Here is a 10,039-nt window from a genome sequence, read left to right on the forward strand (position 1 = left end):
TCTGTATATCTACTGTACACTGATTGTATAAACAGCCCCCCAATTAAGCAAAGCTAGCTGTAGCAAGCGCCCTGCTTTGATTCCTTGGGGGCGTTGTGATTTTTTTTTCTAAAAATTTTTTGTTGCACAAACCATGAGGATTCAGCTATACAGCTCTTTCTAGAGATCCTTGGAGTATATCCTTACAGATCATAGTATTTGCATATATGTACATAGTCTTAAACCCTTCTCTGTTTTAAAAAAAATAAATAAAGAAAAGTTCCACCTTTTTTGAGTACCAGTGATGGACTGCTTTAAATGTGCAAACATGGTGGCAAGAAAAATTAGCTTGTCCCTGCTTCTCGCATGCAATGCTTACCTTCTCCCTCCCACATCTAATGGACAGGAAATGACCACATATGAAACACTTGTAGAATGCATGCCTTGATCAGTCTCTTCACAGCGGCCTACCTGTGGAGGAGTGATTGCTGGAGTCTTATTGTAATCAGATGGCTAACTTTCTGACAAGCACATGCTTAAGTGATGTGCTTTGACTTCAGCCCCCAGGTAAGAATCATCTGTTCTTTCCCAGGCTATGCTGTGCTTTCAGCAGGCCCCCAGGGTGGTCTGCCAATCAGCTTTTTTGGCAGGCCCTGGGGTAGGAGGTGGTTGGGGGAGAGCGGTGGGCAGGGGGCCTCGAGGAAGGGCAGAGAGGGGTGGGTGGGGAGGCCTTGGGGGAGGAGGCAGAGCAGGGGTGGGAAGAAGTGGAGAAAGTCTGCAGAGGAAGGTGCAGGGTGGGGCAGGGCCCTACCAGGGAAAAATAAAAGTAAACGCCTGCGTACAACTACATATACAATTTTTTTAAAAAATAAATTTTACATGTGGGTATTGTCTAATTTGCAAAAAGAAAATTCATCGGAATGCATCTGATGAAGTGAGCTGTAGCTCACGAAAGCTTATGCTCTAATAAATTTGTTAGTCTCTAAGGTACCACAAGTACTCCTTTTCTTTTTGCGAATACAGACTAACATGGCTGCTACTCTGAAACCTCTAATTTGCAAGGATTTCTTAGACCCTTCCCATGAGAGGCAATGGCTAATTTTTATTGTTGCCTCTTTAAATTTAAATCTGAATCAAAAACATGCTTTTCTTACCTCTGAAGTCTCGTTTATTCCACTCCATTTTTTTTTTCCCTGCAAGCTTTGGGGGCAGTGTCCTGGGCTAACATTTAATCACGTTGCTAAAAATCACCTGTTGAACAGCAAATATAGAGATTCATTTTAGGATGTTGACAAGTACCATGAGCAATGGAATGTTCTCAAAATGTTACACCGAGCCAGTCTGGTATTGGCTGTTGCGTGGGTCGGAGTTTACAAAGATTCCTTTCATCAGTGTCAAACTAACAAAAATTCCGTAAGTTCTTCCCCTCTCTCTCCCTTCCCCCCCCCCCCTCCCCACTATTTAAATTGGCTGTTCCAGTCTAAGGATATGTCTCAAATTATGAATACTAAGTATCCAGTCTGGTCTTCCATGCATAACTGATGAAGGTGCCAAGGAACAAATTGATCTTTCAATTCTGATGTGACCTTTTGAGTGTCTGTGTGGAAATTTTAGGAATCCATTTTCCTTCAGCTGTGTAAAATGGTCTCCTTTGCTCCCATTTTTTTTTTTTGAAGTGGTTAGGAAGCCAAATGCATTGTGGGGAGCAGTTGTACTTTTTTCCCTTCTCTCCCCAGATGAGTGTTTTGCACTTTTTAACTAGTTGTCATACTGCAGATGTGGTTCAATACATTCATGAAGAGCTATTAATATGAGAAAGTGAGTCTGTTCTTGCCAGGTGGGCAGTCTGAGCTGCTGGTTTGGTGGCTATTCTTTAATGGCTGGCTGAGCACATTTTATGTAACATCTCTCTAAGCTAGGTGGCTTGTGCTATAACCACTGAATTTTAAGACACTAGTGGGCTCTCCTGTTGGAACAATTCCCCTCTCCTCCAAATAATTCTAAATTGGGGATTTTCCATTTCCTAGAGCATGGGTCTCCCCCACCCCTTCTGTCCTATTCACCCTCTCTTTCATTAGCCCCTGAATAACATTAAGGCACTTTCATTGCTCTTCCAAGTAGTTTACTCGTGCTAGCTTCTTTTAATGCATCCTGAGAGATGGAAGCACAGAGAAAAGCCAAGTCTCCAGCCTAGGCTGGAATGATAGGTGTGGGGAGGGGCATGTACATCTCCCCACACCAGAGCAGGAGAGGAAGGAGTTAATTCCCTGCAAGGACGCTTTGGTGATTGGAGCAAGAGTTTCCACCTGGACTCTGCAGGGCAGGTATTTAAAGCAGCAGGGGAAGCAAACAGGCTGAGGGAAGGAAGGCTCCTCCAAAGGAAGAGGAATTGAGCCAGGTGCTTGCCAGTGCCTGCCTGACAGCAAAGGGAGGAGAACTCGTGGACCAGCCTGTTTTCTCTCTGCACCAGCTGCTCTCAGATAAGATTTGACACCTTATTTTCCTTTCAGGAGTGAAAGGAGCCTGTCAGGGACTTGGCAGCAGCTGCTTCCCAATGTGACACCTGCTGCTGTAAGGTCTGCAGTATAGACACAGCCTCAGTCTTATCCTGTCTAGGGGTTGCTTGCGTGTCGGACAGCGAATCTTCAGCACAAAGCAAACTTGGATCAGATATGCAGTGAGCTCCTGCCAGCAGGTTCACGCCCAAATGGCTACGCTCTAGCCTGAACTGCTGCTGCGAATCCTGTGATAAGCCAGCTAGCCCGGTACATAGTCTAATGCTTGGTGCAGTCTAAGTGTTTAGAGACGAGGGAGCTTGTCTGTAATGAAGATGTGAGACATTCCTCATCCTTCTACTTTTGCTACTGCCGAAGTGATCGTTCAGCTTTAAGTGCCTGATACAGCTGTGCTTCTGAAGTGCTGGCTTTGTCACTGTGTGCTGGAACGAACTGTACAGAGGGCTTAATGACTTGATGCATCCTGCAGATGTTGGCAGGTATGAACAAGGAAGCTAAGTATACATGGATCTTCAATCTCTTGCTGCAGAGCTCCTGTGTAGGTAAAGAAACCTGCAGACAGCCTGAGCTGGACTGTAGGTAGCCAACTTCTTTAGCTGCTGGCATAACCTTGTCTGACTCTGACAAAGTGCCCTGTACTTAAGATCTTCTAAATCCTACTGTGTTTTGCTACGTCCAGCCCTCCCCCCCCCCCCAATGTTAAATGAGTAATGGCCAGCCTTTTATGTGTCTGCAACACAGAGTCCAGCTCTCTGGAAAAACTGGTTGACTTAAAATACTCTGAAAGAAAAGGGCAAAAAATTATATCCATATCCCCATGGGTATGGAAGAGCTATGGACTTAAACGCCTCATCCCCAAGCCAAAGGAGCAGGGAGATGGCAGGAGCCTACATGCCAGTTTCTCTATGAAGGTGGATTGCCAGCACTACTCATTGCCCCTGAGAAAGGGGCTCTTGCCAAAAGGCCTCTGGGCTGGCAGAATGGAGATGTGCTGATGAAACAAGTTTTAGCTTTTTTTGGGAAGGGGGGGTGTGCTCAATAGCCTTCCAGTTCAAGCACTGGATGAGGAACTGGCAGGGGGGCAGGAATATTCAGGGTCATCTCCCAGCTCTGCCACAGCCTGCGTGATCTTTGAGTGAGTGTATCAAAAGCTGCTGCCTCAACTTCCCCATCCATAAAATGGGTCTGATCCATCCTTTTGTCTGTTGAGATTGCAAGATCATGAGGAGAAGGCTTCTTCCCAGATGCATGTACAGTGCCTAACACAAGGGGGGGGGCCCATCTCCTTTACGGCCCAGCACACCATGAATACCATGGTATTTCCTATAAATGGTTTGGGTGTGGCTCTTTAGTAGGAATTGCCAATCTGGGCAGCGCCCCCACATTGGGCTGTAGCTGCCAAACTGCTCCCGTGAGAGTGCTCTTCGCAAAGGGAGTGTCTCTCTGTAAAGGAATATGAGCAGCTTTATCCAAAGGAGGCACTTCCTTGCCAACAGTGTGCAGGGTATTGCCCAAAGACGGGGCCTCTTCAGAGGGGGGCTGCTTGCCCCTTTCTGAAAATGGGGAGGGCCTTTCAAGGATCACAAATTGGGTAGAATAGGAGGTCCTATCAGAAGTCTTGGCTGGGAAGTTGGGGGGGGGAGGGTGTTTGCAGAGTGGCTCATCCAATATTTTGAGTTGGTCTTGATTAGATACCCAGGCCACATGGTGTTCTGCTCACTGGGTGGATGAATGTGAGGCTTACAAACTGGCTTGCCGGTGAGAATGTGTCTCTTTAAAAATCTGTTTGGAAGGTGACAACATCAAGTAAATTTAGTCTATTTGCTCAGCTGCTGGATCGTTGCTTCTTGTAGCGTGAGCTTGGTGTGTGTCCCTGGTAGCCGGGGTTGGAGGCAAGTGGGTGGAAGGGAGGAGGGAAAGTGTGGGTTGTCCTTGGGGACTTGGGAGGTGGCTGCTGGAGAGGAGGGAGAGCAATGGAGGACAGGAGGTGGGGAGATGCTGTTGAAGGCCTCTGAGTGGAAGACCAGGAAGGAGCTTTACTACCATCACTATGGGCCATCAAACAGCCTGTATGTAACTCTGTCTACAGCTGAGGATAATGTTAGTGCTTGGGGTGGGTGGATGGGTGTCCAAAGGGGTCACAGACCTGACCCGAAAACAACTTTATTCAACCCAGGATGCTCTTCAAGTGCAGTCTTGCCATAGCTACTGCTCCCAGAATATGATAGGACTGCCCCCCCACACTTTTTTCAGATCACTAAGCACTGGGTAGGGCTATACCTTGCTGTCTAGGAGGAAACATGGTCCAATACCTCAGCCACAGAACCATGACATCTCGGTTCTCTTCCCAGATCTGCCACAACCTCAGTTTTCCCACCTGTATAATGGAAGTAATGCCAACTTCACAAGAGAAGCAATGAGAGACGATTCATGGATGTCAGTCAAGTGCTTTGTGATCCTTTTCATGGCAGGTGTTACAGACGGGCATAAAGTTGTCTTGTTCATGATCGGAGCTTTTAGCATTGCAGATGCTGTGGCCTCAAGCTTTAATCCCCCCCCCCCCCCGCTTTCCTGGCGTGCTGAAAGCTGGAGTGAATTTATAAATTCACGCTATGGGTGAGGTGAGAGCTGCAGGCTATGGTGATCTGATCCAGACCATATGTTTTTAAAAACTACAAATGAAAAGAGCAACATTTAATCTGAGCTCCTGAGAAGTGTATTTTCTTTATAGCTATCCCTGGAGTGCCTGGAACATAGCTGCCCTTCAAGGTGTTTTTCGGAGAGGAGCGGTTGTGTGCTCTCTTTTACTCTGCTTTATGAGGTAGGTCATTTTCCTTCCCTGAATGTGCTTTGTGCTTTGTGACAGGGTGTGGGGTAGTGTAGGCGGTGGGGAATTGGGTTGAGTACTGATCTATTCTGCTGTTACAGTCCAGCTTTGCGTGACTAAGGTCTGCAATCATAGTAAGCTGCCAGATCCCACCGATAGGCCCTCGCTTCTTGGAGCCAGTGGGAACTGAACTAGGAAAAATACTTTCCAAAGGCTATGCTTGCTGAAAGATTCCTACCTGGATCAGAGAAAGGGGGAGTCCCGCAAGAAACTAACCATGGGTCAGCAAGCAACTGCTGACGTGACCTTTTTTTTTTTTTCCCAAGAGTGTGTCGTCTTTTGAATGCCATCCAAGCTCCAGCACTTAACAGTGTGAGAAGGTATTGCAGGAAGAGACCCTAGGAAAAAAACAGCATTAGCAATCTGCTTTTCCAAAGCTTCTCTTGGCAGGTGACTGTGAAACTGCACATGTTCTAGAGATTGATAAAGGCTTCTTCCCCTCCTGGCTTCAGCTGTAGGAGGAAAAATCCCCTGTGTGTTAAGTCCATACAGAACTGTATGTGCCCTCCACTCAAAGCAACTGAGCCATCTCCCTGTGAGTGTCCATCTTAGAAATGATCGGGAATTTACTTATGGGTTTTTTTCCCCCTTCAAAATTTTTTGCCATAAGTTTTTTGGGTTTTGTGGTTTTGGTTAGTCCAAATTTGGGGTGTGGGGGAATGTCTTTTTAGCAACCAAAAAATTTAAAAAAACCAAAAACCTTGAGTACTTTTGACAACCAAAGCTTTATTTTTGATGAAATTCCCAAGGGGTTGCATGTGGAGGCTTTTTGTTTTTCTGTTGAGGGGGAAAATTTCAACTGGCTCTCCTCCACCTGCCTCTGTTCTCTCTGGCTCCAGTTAGTCTTTCATTTTTGCCAATGTAACTGAGCTGCGTTTCCATCAAACTCTCTCTCTTCAGAGTAGCATCTCCTAGGTGCTAGATGTCTTTCAAATAGTCAAGTGTCCCTGCTCCAAAGAGCTGCCAGCCTTGGAATAAACAGATACAAGGCAGTTAGTGGCAGGAGAACAGCCAACTCTACAAGTCAGTCTGATTCACTGTAAACAGCATGGCAGAAAGAAGGTGTGACTGGGTATATCAGACTGAGGCCCCCTGCCTGGAGGCTTCGTGTCCCCTGCCACAACCTGCCCCAAAAAAGGGCAGTGAAGAGAGTCCTCCAAGCTGCCTAGAGTGCCTGTGTGGAAATGGTAAGCAATCACTTTAAACTGCAGGGTTTGTTTTGTTTTGTGGGGGGTTTTTTTTGGTTTTTTTTCCCCATTTATCCAGCTTGCAGGCTACGGGGCTTTGTAGGGAAGCATGATCTGGGCCTAGCAGCAGTCTGTGGAGAGTCAGTAGAGAGTAAGATGGGGTGAGTTGTGCATTAGGGAGCAGCCTGTTTTGTCTCTCCCTGTTTTGAAGTTCTAGCACTTTATCTCCTAGAATTCAGAATGATAACATAACATCATCTTGCACCTTCCAGCAGGAGTAGTTTAGGGTTTTTTTTAACTTAGCACCCCCAAGGGGTGCTGAGCCTCCAACACTCAGAATTCCTGAAAGTCAAGCTCTAGATGTCTTCAGTTGGATACCCAAGATTAGAGGCCATGTTTGAAAACCTGACCTTTTTTGGCCCTTTTTATAACCTTCAGCCTTTTAAGGGAAAGCTTAGTCACTTAAAGGAAACATCTCTGGAGCAGGAGCAAGGTAGAATGTTTGAAGTCTCTTGTACAAACTGGTAGCTGTGGTAGGATTTTTAAAAAGCCTAAACTCTTCCCCTTGCCTTCAGTGAGGGAAGAGTTAGGCTGATGCTGACTATTTCTGAAAATCCCCTGTTTGCTGTCTTGCTCTTTAATTTTTTTTTTCTTCTTTTCTCCTCTTCCTCTCCCCCCCGCTCATGCCAATCACACACAGACTTTAGGGATTGTTAAGGTTTGGACCAAAGTCATTCTACACACACTAAGAATCATAAGCTGGTCAAGCTACTACTGTCAACGTGCAGGACAGAAAGGCACAGCTTACTGAGAACTGCCGTGAAGCCAAAATTGCGGATATGGGGTGGGGAAGGGCACCTGGAGCTCTTCTGCGTTGTATTAAACAAAGCACCATTTACAGCCTCGGCTGGAAGATGGAAGCAGAGACTTGTTTTCCGTTCACGTTCTTATGCCTTACTCGTTGCCACAGTATTTGAGTCCTGTTGGGAAAGCTCTTGGAGATTCATGAGGTTACATAAGCTAGTGTCTGTAAGACCCAATGTGCATGTTTCATGTCGAATTGGTGACTGCTCTAGTCTCAGGAAGAAGAGACTTGTTCCTTCCCTCTTTCCCCCCTGGTAAAAGTAATTTTAGGCTAATTCTAATTAACTTTGTGTGACTGCATCAGAATCTTTGGGGTGGTTTCCCTCCTCCACAGAAGGAGGAAAGAGATCAGCAAAGATCCAGGCTGAGAAACGTTAACCTGAGGAAGTACTGGTGTTACACGTACTTGCTAACGCTTGTAATTTATCACTTTTCTGGCCATTATCCACTCCTTGTGAAAGGTGGAAGAAAAGTGATGATTAAGGATCTGATTCAAATTCAATAAGCTCTTAGGAAAGGCTCCTATTGACTGCAGTGGGCTTTGGCTCAAGCTAGCTGGAGAGCCAGTGTAAGGAATATCACTAGCTGTAGCTTAGCTATGCTGGGCAGATACCTTGCATTCAGGTACAGAAGCAGGTTTTCTGGCCAAACTCTTTTCTAACAAGGCACCCACTCAAAAGCCTCAACATAGCATCTGTTTGCAGCTTTGACCCCATCCCTCTTTCCTCACAGGGGGACCAGATCAAGGAAGGCAAAACGGTTACTGTTAGCTAGTGCTGCTTTAACAAGTCTGAGTGTGTCTTCAGCAAATGTCTCTTCACCTCCTGGTAAGATGTGTTGAAAGACAGAGAGAGGCAGGCAGGCAGCTACAATGTTGTATGGTTTTTAAACATTACTTTTTTTTATTTATTTTAAGCAGTAACTGAGGAACTGGCATGTGTTACCTAAGAAACTGTCTTGTGTCCTTCAAATTAGAATGCAGAGGGCAGTGTTCCCCTCCTCCCCCCCAAACTCTTGACATCTGACTCCCCTGCTTTGTGGTGGTAAAGGCCTAATCTGTGGTCCATTGTTCCGAGCAGATTGTACAGCTTTTCACAATATACTTCCTCTCCTTTCTTTCAGGCTGTCCTGTAGGGTGATCCTGTTCAGTGTATTAAAGTTAGTGCTGGCATCTGATCACACCCATGGAAATGGATAGATCAGTTCACACCTCTCAGATATTATTTCAGGTATTCTCTGCGTTGGTTACACTCATGTTACATTTACAAGATTTTCTTTGCAAAGATAACAGCTAGAGCCTCATGCTTCTGATGAAAGTTGACTCTGAAGAAGACTTGAGGCCAGTTCATTCCTCCCCAGTTTGGCCTTTGCCCCCAATCCTCTTTAGGAAGTGATGGGTTTTCCAAAAGGGGATAACACTGCAACTCAGTGCCAACTGGTTTTACAATGCTAGCTGCAGATGGAGTTTCTGACTTGGCTTGCCATGGTCACGTTCATGGTAAATCCACTTCCAGCAACGACCCTCGCTTCCCACTAGTGATTATGCTGCTTTCTAAAAAGTAATTCTAACTACACTTTTGTACCTCCCCTGTCCCCATCTGAATCCTGCAATGACAGCCCTACACTTGCTGCCCGTTAGGGACTTTGGTTTAAATACACTCCCCCCCCCTCCCCTTGCCCCTTTTAGTGGCATGAATTTTAATTTGACATCTGAGAGTTAGGTCTTTGGCCTCCTGATTACATGCCCATTTGTACGAGCTTTAGGTCTAGTTAATGTAATAAAATTGCCTGGGCTGAAGAGATTTAATACTTTCACACATTTTATCACTGACAGTAACAAATAAAGCAGTTATGTCTCTGGCTTCTTTTATTATTTTTAATGTGCTGGCTTTTTTGTTACTGGAAATTTTAATTATAATGGAATGTGTCACTTTTCTAAAAAATGTACCCATAGCAACAAGAACATCTACATTATTACAGGCTGATCACTTCCCTACAAGAGTTGCATCACGTGCTTTTCAGAAACAGTCCCACAGGTGTGGGGTTTTAATAGTGTTTTTTTCCCCTTTTTTGCAAACAACTGTATATACAGAAAGAAAAGGAGTACTTGTGGCACCTTAGAGACTAACAAATTTATTAGAGCATAAGCTTTCGTGAGCTACAGCTCACGAAAGCTTATGCTCTAATAAATTTGTTAGTCTCTAAGGTGCCACAAGTACTCCTTTTCTTTTTGCGAATACAGACTAACACGGCTGCTACTCTGAAACCTGTATATACAGAGTTTTCTCCAGCAGCATGCTGCCTTTAGAAAAACCTACACTTAACTGCCACCATCCTTTGTTAGCCAGAGTGATTTTTTTTTTTCAGGCATGATCTTGAAATCTTCAATGGTGAAGTGTAACCCTTACTTGTGCAAGTAAACCCCTATAGGTTACCCTAGTGTAAAGCTGGAATAACTCCCTTGAAGCCAGTGAATTTGCACTGATGTAACAGAGATTAGAATCTGGATTGCTGTCTCCACTAGGGTTACTACATAGGAGTAAGGATACTAAGCTTGTACACAGAGCTGATTAACTTTATTTTTTTTTCCAATGTTGGGGGCACCC

General features: G+C 45.2%; 1 long non-coding RNA gene across 1 annotated transcript; it reads left to right on the top strand.

The window, feature by feature from the left end:
• Positions 1–2,105: 2,105 nt before the first annotated feature.
• LOC122458270 lies at positions 2,106–9,507 on the top strand. The gene is made up of 3 exons (XR_006278238.1): positions 2,106–2,974; positions 5,227–5,316; positions 5,649–9,507. It is a non-coding gene; the product is annotated as an uncharacterized LOC122458270 (long non-coding RNA).
• The last annotated feature ends 532 nt before the right edge of the window (positions 9,508–10,039 follow it).

The sequence above is a fragment of the Dermochelys coriacea genome, chromosome 19 (genome assembly GCF_009764565.3).
Source record: "Dermochelys coriacea isolate rDerCor1 chromosome 19, rDerCor1.pri.v4, whole genome shotgun sequence".
Classification (NCBI taxonomy): Eukaryota; Metazoa; Chordata; order Testudines; family Dermochelyidae; genus Dermochelys; species Dermochelys coriacea.